Below are 16,743 nucleotides of genomic sequence, written 5' to 3' on the forward strand. Positions count from 1 at the left end.
CTGCTCTGTTAACTCTGAACCACGCAGACCTTTTTGATCATCGATTTCTGAAAGTTGATCACGTACAGTCTAATTTCCCAGACAGTGAGATAATCATCCTTGGAGATTTCGACGTCCATTAATTCTGCTAGCTTCCGCTTCTAACTTCACAGACAAAGCTGGAAGAGGAGCTGAAATGTTTGCTGTCAGTAGTGATCTGACGAGAATCATTTATCTTTCTTCCAAAATATCAGATAATCCTCATAATTTTACCAATACTTCGGATCTTTTCTTAACCAACTGTGGTTCCAAACATACTACTGAGGTTTATTTCCTTGGTAACTCTGAATATCACCTTGTCTACGCTTCTTTATTTTCTACAGATCGTCGTAATCCCATCCAATCTCAACCCTATTTAATGTGGAACTACACTGATGCTGACTGTCGGTTTATGACTATTTTCCATGACCTGATTATTGCTTCCGCTTTCCTGGTTCAAGAACTTGCTCTTATCTAGTAACCGAAATTACTCTTTCGGGGAAGTGCCTCCTCGTTTTCACTCACAATCTTTGACTCTTTTGCAAATTTGATTTTTGAACAAATGTTCCAAAGCAGACCAAGCTAAAAATGCAGCATACACCCAGTGGCTCAAGTTTAAACTTCAGTTATTTATTCACTCTTTACACTACAGCCATAATCACTACAAAATCATCAACAATTTGAAACAGACTTTGTAAGAGGCAAACGCAATAAGCATCCCTCCTACTCAAATGGCAGTCGAGTTGGAGGAGAAGATTGATGCCTTCTCCTCCAACGCTTGTTTAGATGACCAAAATGATTCTCCTTCTATCCTGCAAACTACCCACAGGTTTCCTCCTCTAATCTTTCCCCAGAATGACATCAGAAAAATACTTAATCACCTCTATACTAATGAGATCCCTGGCCTATATGGTATCCCTTCAGTTCTATAAGATCTTGTGCTCCGGAAGAACTAAAGCCCATTCTATACCGTCTTTACAAGCTGTCACTCTCGTCTGGTCTCCGTCCAACAACAACAACAACAATACAGAAGCAAACTTTTATCCAGCCTGTTCCTAAAAAGGGGATAAAAGTCAGCTATTAAACTATAATCCCACTGTCCTAAACTCTCGCGAGTTATGGAAAATGTCATCATTAACCAGTTTCTTCACTACCTGAAGATCCATCACTAATTAGTGATCACCAGTATGGATACCACCATTCTGGTTTTACAAAAGATTTCCAAGGTGTTTGATTGAGATGGAATCACAGTCTTCTTACCAAGTGGCCATCTTACACTCTCACTCTTATCCTTTGCAACTGCTTGCAATTTTCCTTTCTTGTTATTCATCACGTGTCACGGTTCCCCCGAGTCTGATTTTTCCATCCGTGCCGGAGTACATTAATGTTATGTGCTTTCACATATACCTTTTCTGTTACACATTAATGATTTTCTCTCACTAATGTCCAATTCTATTTATAAATCTTGCTGATGAGAGGACACGTCATTCCTCCTCGTCATTAACGAAATCGGTAGTACACAGATGACTAAAGCTTCAAGATCTTCTATGGTCGACGCGTTAAACACCGATCTTCTTACCATTGTCAAGTGGATGAAGTTAATGTAATTAATTTTAATTATAATTATATTAAAACACACTCTTGTATTATTTCCCAGAACAGAGTCCATGCCTTACTCTATCTCACTTTTGATCACATTCCATTTGCCAAACCAAGATTTTTTATTTTTTTTCTGAGGTGTCTGAATTTTACATGTAGCTTAACTTGGCATAACTATATCACGTCCATAGCCTCGTCACTCTTCAAACATCTCGCTATTCGTTTTCGTTCTAACATCATTACTCTTATGCTCAACTGGTAATATTTCATAAATCAGCGCAATCTTAGAATATTTTTCGTACATTTCGAATAGGATGCCAAATAGCTCATTCAAAATGTTTCATCGGATCTAGAAGAGAGCTATTGGCTTAACATACGACACCACTATCACTCACTAACTCTTTCCAATCGCTGCACGATGTCTTTCTGAATTATATCTTTACTATAAGGCAGTTCGATGGAAGCTGCTCCATCGAGCTGCTCCATATATAGTCCGCGTGGTTAGCCTAGTGGCTGTGCGCTTCGCTACCATATGCCTGGGGAATGAGTGTCCTAGATTCGATTCTCGTCGGAGACGTGAGGAGCTTAAGGATTTTTCTCAGTCATAATCAAGTTAGCCGGTCTTGGGCGTGGACAGCAGGCTTTTCCCCAAGTTTATCCTGAGTTTTTTCATCCTGAAAACAAGCAAACTGGACCCGTGAACATACAGGATACAGCCATAGAATATATAGACGAAGACAGAAGAGGAGATGGGCGCCATCTGTCTTAATTCATCGTCCAGTAGACATTCATGGCTCAGCCATGAGTGACCCAACGGTCCATTAAGGACTATGGGAGAGGATAGGACATATATATATATATATATATATATATATATATATATATATATATATATATATATATATAATATCAAAAATGAATACCAGCAATGGCAAGCAAATGCATTTGGTAAAAACAAATCAGATAAAATAAGGACGCCAAGAAACAAGCTGATATAAAATCAATAAAAGATGGACAGCAATAAGAAGAACGAAATCATTGTTTTGAATGATTGATTTAACAGAATTGATGAGAAACGAATTCAAAAGATAAAGATAGAAGCAGAAGAGGATTTGAAAAAAAAACACTAAAAAAAAAGTAATGAATAACATTTTGCGGACTCAAAGAGTACACATCGACAAACTTTCGCCTAATGAGAAGTGATATCACCCCTATTACCATCGCGTTTCAAACAATCGCTAATTCGAGTTAGGTTTGTTTTTTCTGCTACTCACGACTCATAAACGCATATCGGATGTTTGCATACGTTATAATTACAGTGACGATCTTCTTCTCACCCAGTAAGTTCCGGACTGCGAAACTTGTAGCTTCATTCAGCAAATCAACATACATATAAGATTATAGCTCTCTGAAGTCAGGAATGGTAAATATGCCACGATTGCAATATTATGAGTGGGTAAACATGTTGATAAGGAGGTAATCTGGAATAGAATAAACAAGGAAAGACGAGAAACTAATGCAATTGTTCAGCTACCACCCAGAATACCAGATAATCCTCATCATTCTTGGAACTATTCTTAACTAACTCTACCTCCAAACGCACTAGAAACATCAAATCTCCTCCTTTGTCCATATCTTCTTCTACAGATCGCTCTACATTCGATGCATTTCAGCCGTATGCTCTGGCACTTCAATGGTACCACATGGGACAACCTCCGTGATTTATGCGTATCTTTATTATGGTCTTATTACTGTTACCTCTCTCCTTATCTAACATCTAGTTTGACAGAACTGCAATAATCCTTACTGGAAGGTGGCCTGACAACTGCAGTTCCATACAAAATGTATGAGTGAAAGCCTTGGTTCTCTCTCTCTCTCTCAAATATGCTAAAGCAGTCGATGATAAACATTCTGCACACCCACCTCAAATTATTCCATCGAAAATCCCAGCCATCTTTGTCCTAAGATTACACTACATCTAGAAACATATTAAATATCAAAAAATCGAAATCGGACTCTAAATAGGGAAAAATACAGTAATTTTTCCTGATCAAACAACAGCCAAGCCTTCTGGTTCATCGGTTCAATCTTTTCCTTCGATCGGTTCTGGTTTAATTTCCTCCTTCAAATTCTCATACAGACGACCAAGTAAAATCTTCCCACTATGGCACTTAATCCTACTCTAATCTTTTCCAGGAAAATAGCATAATATTCTCATTAGTCTGGATAACAATGAGATTCTTAATTCGGATTATATCTCTCAACTCTACTCAGACTTGCGCTAAACATTTACCACCCGTCCTATTATCGGCAATAGTAATTGTCATACTCGTCTTAACGTGCTCAACAACACAGAAACTAGCCTATATCCAATCCTTCTCTAAAATAGGAGTTAATAATTTGGCATTTAAATACTCTTCCATTGCTCATACTTCAGTTCTTCGAAAAACAATAGAGAAGTCACCAATAGCCAAATTCTTCATTACAAAGAGGCCACCAGTTAATCATAACGATTAAGGATTCCTCTGCTCTCGTTCCACTGTAGACCTTGTAGACGACTTATCCGGATACCTTTGGACACAAACAAAAAGTCGAAATAAACTCACGTGGTCTGCTCGAGATATTTCCAGGGCATTTGATTCGGTTTGACATAGCGGATTCCTGTCCTTCACAACTGGATCGAAAGTTTTCTCTTTGGTCTTTCACTTCGTATCATGGTTGATTGTTTTCTCTTCTGTTTTTCTCTATCACTGCTGCGGTATCCCAGAACTCTGTACTTTTCTCACACTCCCTTCTACAAGTTAATGAACTCCTCTCACTAATTTAAAATTCTCTCCATAATTTTGATGATGACAGTACACTTAATTCAGCAAATTATGTAATACTCAAACAATTTAGCCTGCAAGCTTTTCCATGTCTAGTCCAACGCTGGAAAACACACAGTTCTCTCTTATTTGGTGTAAGAAATATAATACTTATTCGATGTCGACTATGATTTTTTCTCGAAACACATGGATTCTAATCTCGTGTAGATCTAGAACATTTAAAAAAACTTTTCAGCTGAATGGTAGTTAATTTCATATGGAAGTGATGGGATTTTAATCTCAGAAAATAGGCAAACATGAGCAGAAAACGTACGCAATTAGCAGCTAAAATGCACTGTCACATAGTCTTCGGCCGAAATTTCAAACCATCCCTGCCGTTTATTGTTGATAATATTCAGATCTCTAGTCAAGATCAGATTTAACTTGGACTGACTCATACCTCTAAGTCTTTCTTGGCATAAACACCTAGCACCCATAACCTTCTCAGAGCAACCAAATATCTTGGTGACTTCTTTTAGTAGCGACTCTGCTTCTGTCTTCTATAACTCCTAATGCTATATAAATAACAAATCAGTTAAGTCTTAAATGCTGTCTCATATTTGGAGTAATGTATCTCCTTAAGAATTCTTGAAGATACCCAGAAGAGTACGAATGATCTTCTCCTGCCTACAATCACATTCTCATACATGCTCTGTTTTTCCTCTTCGTATTTTCATGTTGCTCCACCGATGGCCACCATTATTCGAATCTTTCTTCTGTACATGTTGAAACACGTACAGCTTTTAGTCAATATCCGTGCATAATTCAGCTTCCAGCTTGAATCAACTTCTCATTTCCCTGCCTCCTTCTATTCCATATAAGTCTGTTCTTTAGCACAGCCTTCCCAATGCTGCTTCCTCAAGGACCTTGACCTTCAACTAGAAACATTAACAGATTCTTTCTCCCCCCCCCCCCCCACACAGCCCCGTTGCGTTATATATTTTATAACTTCTCATATGCGAGGTTACCTTAAAAAAAACAGGGTCTTTGAATAATCTTTTGCTCTCAGAAAGGGAGACTATGGCCTCAAAATCAACGACTTAGTAGGATTCCTAGACTATAAGTCTCCATTATTGTCAATAAATTGTTTGATTATTAATAGTGGTCTAGTATGGTTAATGCGACTCCCTACCTCCCTTCAAACTTTGATATCTGCTCATCTAATCTGCACATCTATAAATTTATGATTTAAATTTATACTGCTACGTGTGAACTCTTATGCAGCGATTTGATATTTGCATTTGTAGAACTACGAAGAAAGTTTTCAGGGCTTTGAAAAAAAATATATGTATGGGTAAGTAGAGACTCCTCCTCCACTCTATAACTTAGCTGAATTTAATTTTCCGAAATGTCAAAATGTTAAAATGGAAACATGTTGTTTGTAGTAAAAAAAACGTATTTTTACAGTGGGAAGTTGATTGTTACAACTTGAATTTGAATCAAACATAATTCTATTAAACAGAGCTGCAGACAGCTCAGCTTCTCACAACAGCTTAGTCTCCTCTTTGAGGCGAAGCGCAGAACGTGTATCATAAGCTCTCCTTCCCATTCTATGCATCTGATTGCAGGAAGCACACGTGTGAAAATGTGGCTCTTGCAGGTGTTTGATACATTTTTTTTCCACCGAAGATCACTGTAAAGGAGAGAAGTACTAGTATTCCTAGGATAGCAAAGCAGGAGTCGTTTAAAACGTCAGAGGAAAAAAAATAACGTACAATGATTCAAAAATGAGAAAATAAATGAAACACGAGTGAAAAGTCAGCAAAAAATAAACTTGAAAGTTTTATTTTATTATAAGTTCGAAGTTGCGAGAATCATTTATAGTGAACTCTGAAAATTACATAATCCTATGTGACCTTATAAACTTCATCCCAAATATTGCAATTCTCCAATTAGCATCAAGATTTCCTACATTGGAAGCAATTATAAAATTTTAAATAGCATTTTAATGTTTCATGACTTATCACAAACCTTCAACGTTAATACAGTAGAAGTGCCGTAGACTAGAACTATACTGAATAACCTGAACGATGTAGTGGTTTGGAATAAATAAAAGTGAGAGAAAATATCGGGATTTGTTAATATAACTTTATATGAGCAAAACAACTTATATTTAATTGATTGATTGCTGCTGGATTTAAGGTTATCAACGGTTCTGCTTCGAGCTTCATTTCTCGAACATAGAATACACATTAATACAACTGCGCCCTCACTCTATTTGACATTTCAATTCACCACTGTTGTCTTGTGTATAGAAGAAATTTTTTCTGCGATGTGGAATGTATTTTAATGTGTGGAATGCAAATTAACTAGGTATACAGTTAGGAGTCTATGTTATCATTAAAGTTTTGAATATTATTATATTATAACCAATAGCATGACGCTTTTGTGTATTTCATACTTTTGCCATATTTTGTTCCTATTACAAAGAATGTACTAAAAATAATAACAGAAACGCACGCCTCACCCTACTGGTGTGAATGCATTTATTACACTTTCCCACCCCTTTGGTGTGGGATAGTCTCCCCATTCTACCGCTAAGGTCTATTGCGATATATCTTTGTAAATACAGTAGTATGAGACAGAAATAGCTTATAGTGGATGAGACTCTGACTGCAGAAAATATCTCACAGACTAACATTTACCAACGCATGAAAGTTCATCATATGAATGTGAGTACAGACATGAAGCTGCACGGGTTCACGATGCAAACCTTTTTTTTTTCTGGTTTGGCCTCGGACTTCAGTTTGTGGTGCACGAACACTGAACTCCAAGAGGTATCTGAATATTCTGGACAATGCAATGCTTCCTACTCTGTGGAATTTCTACGGAACTGATCATAGTCCCTGTCAGCAAGACAATGGACGGTGTCATAAGGCTGCTGATGTAACTGCTGGTTTGTGGACATGAACGTCACCGCATTTGACTGGCCTGCAGAGAGCCCCGATCTGAACGGTGAGGTCCAGGACCGCGTTACATGCCTATAGGAAAAATGGTACAAAATTCCCATTGATCCTTATCCTAGGCTTGTGAAAAGTATGCCGCGTAGGACTGCTGCAGTCATCGCAGCGAAAGGAGGTTCTACATCTTATTATGGTAGGCGACATGGATGTTTCTTTCTCACACTATGGTATCCATTGACTTCTTTCCAAGCAGTGTATATGCGCGCGCGTTTGTATATGTGTGTGTGGTGGGAGCCAACGCGGATATTTAAAGAAATAGACATTAAAAGAATAGGGATTAAGAGCATACATTAAAACACAAAAATGCCACTTGCATGAAATATTAAGCAAAAACATGAAATATCAAATTTCACTCATCCAGTGACTAATATATTTTAAAGCTGTTTCATTCAATATATTAAATCTTCTCGGGCACATATATCATGAATGTCTATTAAGCAGCATGGCAGAAGATGATCCATGGTTTGTGAGCAGCTGTCATTGTCTGTGTAGCCCATCTGGCCATATTCTGCTTTGATCTTCCCATTCCGGAACGAAGTGTATTCAATGTCTTCCATCTTTGCCAGTCAAGATATAAGCTGGAAGGAAGAGATTCGTTTAAGTTCAGAGCCTCTGGAGATTGTTCCACTGAGTCAATAAAATTTATATTATATATAGATTATATTATTATTAATAAATACTACTATCAATAATTATAATCGGCCATTTTTACAATCTATTGAAGAATGACTTAACAACTTGTCTGCAACACTGTGGAACCTAAAATGAATGAACGATTTCCGTTGCTACGTTTTACCAATGGACAGGATAGTCCTCATGAAAGTACCAGAAACATTTTGATTTCAGTTGCAACATTGACTTCTTCTTCTGCAGCTTTTCTCACTTAAGTAGGGTCGCTCTTTGTGAGTCTCCTCCACAACCTCATGTCTTGGGCTGTAGCCACATACAGGTTCTTTATCCTCAAGTCCTCCTCCACCATCTCCCCATCTCTTCTTTGGCCATCCACCCTTCCTCCTCCTCTGCACATCCATCTGCATGACCTTTCTTCCCACATACTCTTCCTCCCTCCTCATCACATGACCAAACCATCTCAACTTTGCCTCCTGTATCTTTGCAACAATGACTGAAATTAGAAATTAATACTTTATTCACAGATTTATAAGAGGTCCTCGTTTACGAAATTCATTTTGCTTAATTAATTAATTTACTTATTTTTAGATTCTAATGTCTCATTCATGAACTTCCAAGAATTTTCAGAAATAAAGGATAAACAGTCTCAGATAAACTGACTAGAGTGCACTGTGGACAACCGTAGTCAGTTTATTGATAAGCAGAACAAACTTTTATATTTTTAGCTAGGTGCGAACTTTTGATCTTGTTTTCGACTCAACTGGTGCATTTCAACCACCCATAACCGGATTATTTATGCAATTATATTCATAATTAGCATTTTTTTTATTGTTATGTGAACCTCGGAAGGATGACAGCCTGTTGTACACTGGCACTCTGGGTGGGGGGGGGTAAGGATTTGTTAATCAGGAAGCCTTGCTCTAGAGAACAAACATGGAACTTTCTTGTTCAAGCCACTCCAAGATTCCAATAAATTCATCTACACCGTACATGAAGACATTTGCAAAATGTCCAATCCCACGGTGGGATTCGAAACCACAACCCCGTCTGTTGGAGAGCGGATACACAAATGACTTGTTATCCAGAATGGCAGGCAGGAGAATAGGTTTGTCACCATACAATACAGGCATATTGCGTGTGCGTAATTGCTCAGGCATCGTGATCATCATCTCAGTGTTTGATAAAGAACAATAAGATATAATTTTGTATAATTTCACAAAAATTAAGTACTAAACTTCTCCTCTTCTATTGCATCAATCTTATGACTGGTAGCGCAGCAGCATTTTCTTCCATTCTTCTCTTCTGTTTGCTTTCCTCTTTATTTCGTAGAGGTACTAAACATTATCCAGTATTATCAAAATACTAGGTACTAAACTATAATACTAATAATATTAGGTACTACTAGTACTAATATTAGGTGATAAACATTATCCAGTATTATCAAAAATTAAAGTGGTGTGGAAAATTTGTAGCAGTAATGATAATCCTCAGTACTTGAAGGCCTAGAGGAATATGACCCGACCAGATTTGCTTTCGCAATTATAAATTTAGGATAAGGGGTGTTGGTTAGTATTATGTCGAAATATACTGTAAATTCTTGTATGTTATTTGCATGTATGCTTCCCAAGGAAGAGATGCTCTGTACAAGACAAACATTACTGTGAAATATGGTTGGAGAGCTATGATATACGAGGGGGGTGGCTGAAAAGTTCTGATAAAACACCTAGAACATGATTCTACCTCAATTCCTTGATGGTGACTATCGCAACTTTTCAGCACCATCTCGTAGAGCTACGAATGACGATGCATACTCTTCATATCAGATGGAGGCATATTGGTATTGCAGTTATCAGGAAGAATTTTTCGTAGTTGATCTTCTCACTGTTACGTGCGGTAGAGGTGGTATTAAGGTGTGGAGATGCCTCTCTTGGTTTGAAATAGGAGCCCCTGTCATAACAAAAAAAAATACTAAATGTTTGATATTCTTAACAATTATGTGTTGCTTATGTTGTGACAGTTCTTCAGAAAGATCTGATTGATTATCCACATCATGCTACACTGTGTTATACTGCAAGGACTATAGCGAAAGCGAACGGCAAAAGACGGGTTTGAAAATAGTTTTAAAAGGTGTTTGATAATCTTTGAAAATGTGGATATCTAACATTGCACATATCATGAGAAAGTGACGTTTGAGCTTGAGTCAGAGTCCCGGTCGGTTTTAAGTGTTCCTTACAGAATATATGAAAATTGCACATTTTCGTACTAAGTATTCTAAATAAGATTTGTGCAAGCATATATCTAAGAAAGAGAGGCTAAGAAAAACTATTGAAGAGAAACTTAGAAAGAACAAGTTGCTTTCAGACCAAATAACAGTTGACAAGACTAGAATTTTATTAATTTTTTATTTTAAAATAAACAGTAAAAAATCACAGGAATACTTGAATACAGATCCTTCTTATATTAGAATGCCACTCATGTTCTTCATAATGCGATTAATACATGAGTGGCATTCTAATATTAAAATGAGTATTTTAATATTAAAATTGAAGATATTCAACTCAATTAAACTCTTTACTTCATGATGAGGGTATTCCTGAATATTTTCAGAAGGTTTCAAGACACTCAACAAATTCAATAAACCGTGTTAACAAATTCCGTATAAAGATCAGAAATCTTCTTCTGCAGCTTTTCCCACTTAAGTAGGGTCGCTGTTTGTAGTGAGTCTCCTCCACAACCTCATGTATTGAGCTGTAGCCACATCTAAGTTCTTCATCCTCAAGCCCTCCTCCATCTCTTCTTTGGCCTCCCGCGCTTCCTCCTCCCCTGCACATCTATCTGCATGACCTTTCTTCCCACATACTCTTCCTGCCTCCTCATCACATGACCAAACCATCTCAACCTTGCCTCCTGTATTTTTGTGATCATAGTTAGAGCTGGCAGTGAAGTTTTACGACTGGATGCCCTTCCTGACGTCAACCCTCGCCATTTATCCGGGCTTGGGACCGGCACCTATTGGGGCTAGCTTGTCTCCTTCGGTGGCTGCATAAGGCGAAATGACATAGCAAAATAGGAAAGATTCACCTCTAGCCCTCGAATACTGTAATATCATTGGGGGTAAGGAGCAAAAAAAGAAGAAAGAAGGGGAGGGACCAGTCTACAGATAAGATAACAGATGTATATTATTGATTGCATGCCTTACTTCATATAATATAACAGATGTATATTACATGAAGTAAGGCATGCCCGTATTCACTAAAGTGAGTACGGGCATGGCAAAAGGAGAGATGGAGGGAGATGGTGGAGGAGGACTTGAGCACGAAGAACTTGGATGTGGCTACAGCCCATAAATAAAACTTGGAAAAATAACAATAATGAAAACAGAATAGTAAAACATTTAAGCTATTTACGCATAATAATTTATCATTAGCATCATTTTTGTTGATAGTGGCAAAGTCAATAATGAAAAATATATAAGAATAAGCCAGACGGAGAAACTATTTAAATAAATCATATGGAATAAGACTTATTTAAATAGTAATAAGACTTATTTAATCTGTAATTCTCATATATTCTGCAAGCAATACTCAGAACCTACCGAGAAAAAATAGCCAAAACCCTAAAATGACAATTTACAAGATAATATTCAAATCAATTTAACTTACTAATATGAACGTTTGGTTAGAAATAAGATAATAAATGATAGCAGATTTGAATTGGACAGAAATAGTAAACAAATAGGATCACTAGCAGCCTCATATCGAAATAAAGAAATTAGAGAACTTTGATGTCAAGTTCTCAAATTCTCAAAAATTGTCAAAGATAATTTAAAGAATATGGTTTAAGGTATATAAATAAACAGAATGCGAGAGGGAAGTTAAAAAAAAACAGGTGGAAGATAGTTGGAGTGATGCAGTTAGTAGTGCGGTAGAAGACTGATATAAGATCTGACGACATTGGACACATAACACATTTACAAGAACATTGTTAATGGGAAGTTAGAAATGAGATATTACTTAATTATGTAGCTCTCCAGTGCACTCTGAGGATGCATATCAGGAATCCAATTTCGTGTCAGGCTCAACGGCCATGACAGACCATTGAGTCTGACACGAAAGTCTAACATTGAGCCTATTCACTGCCAAGTAACTTGGCTTCTTTGAAACCCTAATTAATGCTCTGGTAAGACGGTTAATCCCATATACATTAAGTATTATGGTTGTCGATTGCGTGAGTTCTTCTGGTAGTTTGCTGTTATCCATATGAGACCGACTTTGGAATCTTTCAAATTAAAGGGCGTCTTCGAAATCGATCTAGTTATGGACGCTCTCATCTCAGGAAATGCAGACGATGATTAAAATGTTAAAATCAGTTAATTATAAATGTAATTAAATAAAATTACATTATTTATTTGTCTTTTATAATTAAAACGTTTATAATTAAAATTGCTTATCACTTGAATCATTATCAAAATTATCATCGCTTATGAGGGGAAGTAAAATTGAAGCTAACTTCTTTCGGAAGATTAATCTTGGATGAATTCACGATTTTAGACAGGGAAACTGCACTCAAAAATATTTCATCAGAATATTTTTTAAAGAAAAAAAATGTGTAAAGAAATACTGTCAAAGAGTAGAAGAATAGGAATACAATCACTTGTATTCCTATTCTTCTAATAAGGAAAAATTATTATTATTATTCTGGTGATGTGAGCATGCGATCACATCACCAGAATGTTGACACGTTTTGTTAAAACAAACTTAAAACACCAGAGGGCACCTCACATCAACACTGTATAGTAATTGTAATTTGCGTTACGGGCTGTCTATACTGTTTTGGGATATCGAGTGGTTAACCTTCCTGCGTGGGTAGTTTTGTAAGAAAATTTTGCGAGAAAAGAGTTCGGTGGTGATATTTACAGAGTTCAACAACGAAATTCAACAATACAACATGGAAATCTAATGTAACTTTCAAGTCACTGACGAGTTGCTGTAAGAACTTGATAATCAACGAACTTCAAGTGTAAAATTGAAGGTAAATAATATTATAATATTATTTTTGAATTAACTTTGACTCAAGTTTTCTTTTCTAACATTGAAGGCACACCTTTTTTGAACAATTAGTTACATGAGAAATAAATGAATAAATAAATAAATAAATAAAAGAAATAAAAGAATCGAATTACGATTAATATATTATCTATTGCAATTAAAGTGGGAAATTTTTATCTCGTTAATCAACCAAATTACTTTGATTTCTAATTAAAAAAAAACATTAGCAGATCTGAAAAATGAAAAAAGTAGTTCAAGAATAATGATGAAAATAGAAAAAACTTCACACTGAATGGTGTACTCGATAATAATTTCTTGGCAATTAAACAGTATCACGTGATTCCGAAATGTATTAATGTGGCTTTTACATCATCACCCCTGTTATTGCTATGCCGTATTCGAATTCCTCCTCGGAAATTTCGATTTTTGTCGTTGTAGAGAACGGAATCGATCCTGCTGAGCAGTGAGAAATATTTTTTTTTTTGGAAAAAGTAATTCCAAACAAATATAAATTTGTTTGGAATTACTGAGGGGGTAACTAAGCACTGAAGCCCGTGCATTAAATGGGTTATAAAACTGAGTTTCCAGTAAGAAAAGCTCTGCTACTTGTTTAGGTAAAGAGATTGGCTAACTATTATTCAGTTGAAAATACACTTTAAATTAATGTAACAATAATTAATACTTTGCGTACTTTCTTTATTATTATTATTATTATTATTATTATGTGATATCTCCAAAATGTCCACAGACTCATTAGAGAATGGTAACCTATATTAATTAATCCTCAGTCTGCACACTGCCATCTATCGCCTGATGGGTTCCTGTAATACAAAGTGACCCATAAGAGGTTTAAAATATGAATAACTCCTAACTAATAAAAATTCTGCAGGTTCTGTGTTTCATTGTTACGAAGGGAAACGTTTAATAACTTATGGGATATCCTATGTTAGTATGTTCGGCTATTAATTATTTGTATTCTGTAGTTGGTTTGCCTTTATGCGGGATAAAAAACCAGAGTTTCTGGAAAAGAATCTCTTCAACCTCCACATGAGACCACCTAACTCATTTTCAGTTGAAAAACACAATTAAAGTGTGTCCTGGACGGATTCGAACCATGTCTTTCTACTCAAGAGTCATCATCGCTACTTTCTGAGTTACGGAGGCTCAACCACAACAGAGCCATTGTTGTTCTCTTTCTTACTACAGCTGCAATTTTCTTTCTTTCTCTTTTTTTTCTTCCGATTTTATGAATTTTGTAGATAGTTAAAAATGCAGCAATTCTAAGGGGAAATCCATTACTACTCCACAGATCCGAATAGGAATGACATTTTTCGTGTTTGTTTTTGAAATAGAAGTGCACATATGAGAGATCAAAGAAAATGAGTTTCACCACTGTTGGATTTCAACTCGTATAGGAGAGAGAACCTCATGGTGTGGATGGAGAATCAATTCACTGTTGAAATGTCATGTACCGAGTTATTAATCTAAAGTGTTAGATTAATAACTTTAGATTAATATTTTAAATATAACACTTTAAATAAATAAATAAATATATATATATATATATGAGAATCTCAATCTTATATGATAATCTTACATTACGTAATTCTTATTTACGCACTGATATTAACAGTGGACTCCTATATTAGAACAGAAGCAGATCTTCTCATACAAGGGGAAACAAAAAAAAAACGAATGAAAAAGTGATGGAAGAAGAATAACAATCGAAGAAATGAATTGCTTCCGGTTTTCACTAAGTATTAGTATCCACCGGAAGTTTGGCATCGAGTAAATGAAGATGGAAACATACACAAATCTTGGACTAGAGAAGAAGTTGCAATAGATCACGTGATAGGTAGCACGTGTGTTGGGAGAAGGCAAAGAACGAACGCTTTTATTGCTGCTGACAATTGTCGTGTTGGGGAGCGTTTATGGGTTTTCTCCGATTACTGCTTCAACTCAGAGGCGATTATTGATGGCTTGCCTGGCCTTGGGCCCCTTGTATGTGTGTGTGTGTGTGTGTGTGTATGTGTGTGAGAGAGAGAGAGAGAGAGAGAGAGAGTGAGAGAGAGAGAGAGAGAGAGAGAGCAGTTTAAATTAACGTAGGCAATAAAACCTAACACAAACAGAGGCACCGTACTCGGACAAGTTTTTATGGGTTTTCTAAATTACACGCCACCTATTGGCGTTTACTTGTCATTTCGCTGTAAATTAAATGACCGCTCAAGTGTTGGCAATAAAAGCAAGGTGATAATAACTTGGGGTTTGGGAGGGAATTATTGGAGAAGGAATTAGGCTGTGATAGCGTGAGGCGGCATTCAAATTTGGCATTCATAATAGTGGGGGGTCGAAGGAGAGATAGGGGAGGAACATTCTTTTCCTTTTGTAGGCTTAGTACCCTTCTCGGCCATTTTGCCGGTAAAATATCCAGCATTGCTTCTTGCAATAGCAAGAATGATCGCTCGATCTTTTAGCCAGGTTAAACCTAAGCCAATAGGAAGCTCCAAAACATCGGAGTGAAATTTTAAACAAGTTCATTATCTTCATCATCATAAAGCAATCTTGTAAACAACAGACACTAATTCAGTGAGATATTCATCATTTTGTCTTTTGTATAATTCGCTTATTTTTTTCATATAAAGCCAGTTTATTAGTGTAATGAATTTCAGGATGAATCAGTTATAATATGACGCCTGTAACAGATAATGATTCGCGATACATATGTTGTTATTGTTCTTAATAGCGTCAGCCATCAAGATTTAATAACCTAGAAGCTCATTCAAAAGTTTGATTTAGCGAGTTTACTTTATTAAACTTTATTTTGATGAATAGGAAAAACACAGTCGAAGCCTTAAAGAAGTGAATGGAGTTAAGCTGAACAATATTAACACGGAAGTCTGCTGTTCAGTCGCAAGATGGTTGCAACGTTTGCTCTTCAGTTAAAAAGAAGTTTAATGTCATCAGCGATACTCTTTATCACGCAGATCCTTTCAAGAAGCTTGTCTCGGATGGGGATGGCAGGGAATTTCGCCAAGTAACCGGGGTTCCTGCGGGCTGAAGTAGGAAAACTGACTCTTTGAACACACCGATATAATACACACTTTCTTAAGGGATACAACAGAGAAATGGCAAGCTGACATCATATGGATGCATATAAACCTCTAATCATTGGACTAGACTCACCCTATGATGCAAGAGATGAAGAGAGACATCGTTGATCTTCCAAAAAAAAAAGCTGAACACATACCAATTCATCTACCCTATCACAACAGTAAAGCGTCACATTCCACTGGAATTCTTTTTTCTTTTCTTTCTGATGCTTTCCTTCTGTTTGGCATAAGGATCGTTGGATGTGACGCATCTCGTGAGAGTCACCTTATACCGTATCTAAGGTATTATTCGAAAATTCAGAAATATTTTTAATTTCAACAGACATATTTGTTTGTTATAATTGTTTTAAAGAAAGCTTTTTAACAGATTAATTTATTGCGGTTGGGCAACACTTTTTCCTAAAAGTTTGCAAAAAAAAAAGTTTTAAATACTGCAATTGAATTTCAGAAGCATTAAAAACAACGCGGATCGTCGCAGTATTTTTCCTACGTATCATGGCTACAAAACAAG

At 36.4% G+C, this 16,743-nt stretch overlaps 1 long non-coding RNA gene across 1 annotated transcript in view; it reads right to left on the reverse strand.

Annotated features, from left to right (window-relative positions):
- Positions 1 to 6,250: 6,250 nt before the first annotated feature.
- The window catches only part of LOC150097969 (uncharacterized), a 33,601-nt gene continuing 23,108 nt past the window's right edge, over positions 6,251 to 16,743 (reverse strand). The window contains exon 3 of the long non-coding RNA XR_016549595.1: positions 6,251 to 8,022. This is a non-coding gene — a long non-coding RNA (uncharacterized LOC150097969). The remainder of the gene's footprint in view (positions 8,023 to 16,743) is intronic.

This window comes from Typopeltis vanoorti, chromosome 16 (genome assembly GCF_054136105.1).
Source record: "Typopeltis vanoorti isolate ZY-2024b chromosome 16, IOZ_Tvanoo_1.0, whole genome shotgun sequence".
NCBI classification, from domain to species: domain Eukaryota; kingdom Metazoa; phylum Arthropoda; class Arachnida; order Uropygi; family Thelyphonidae; genus Typopeltis; species Typopeltis vanoorti.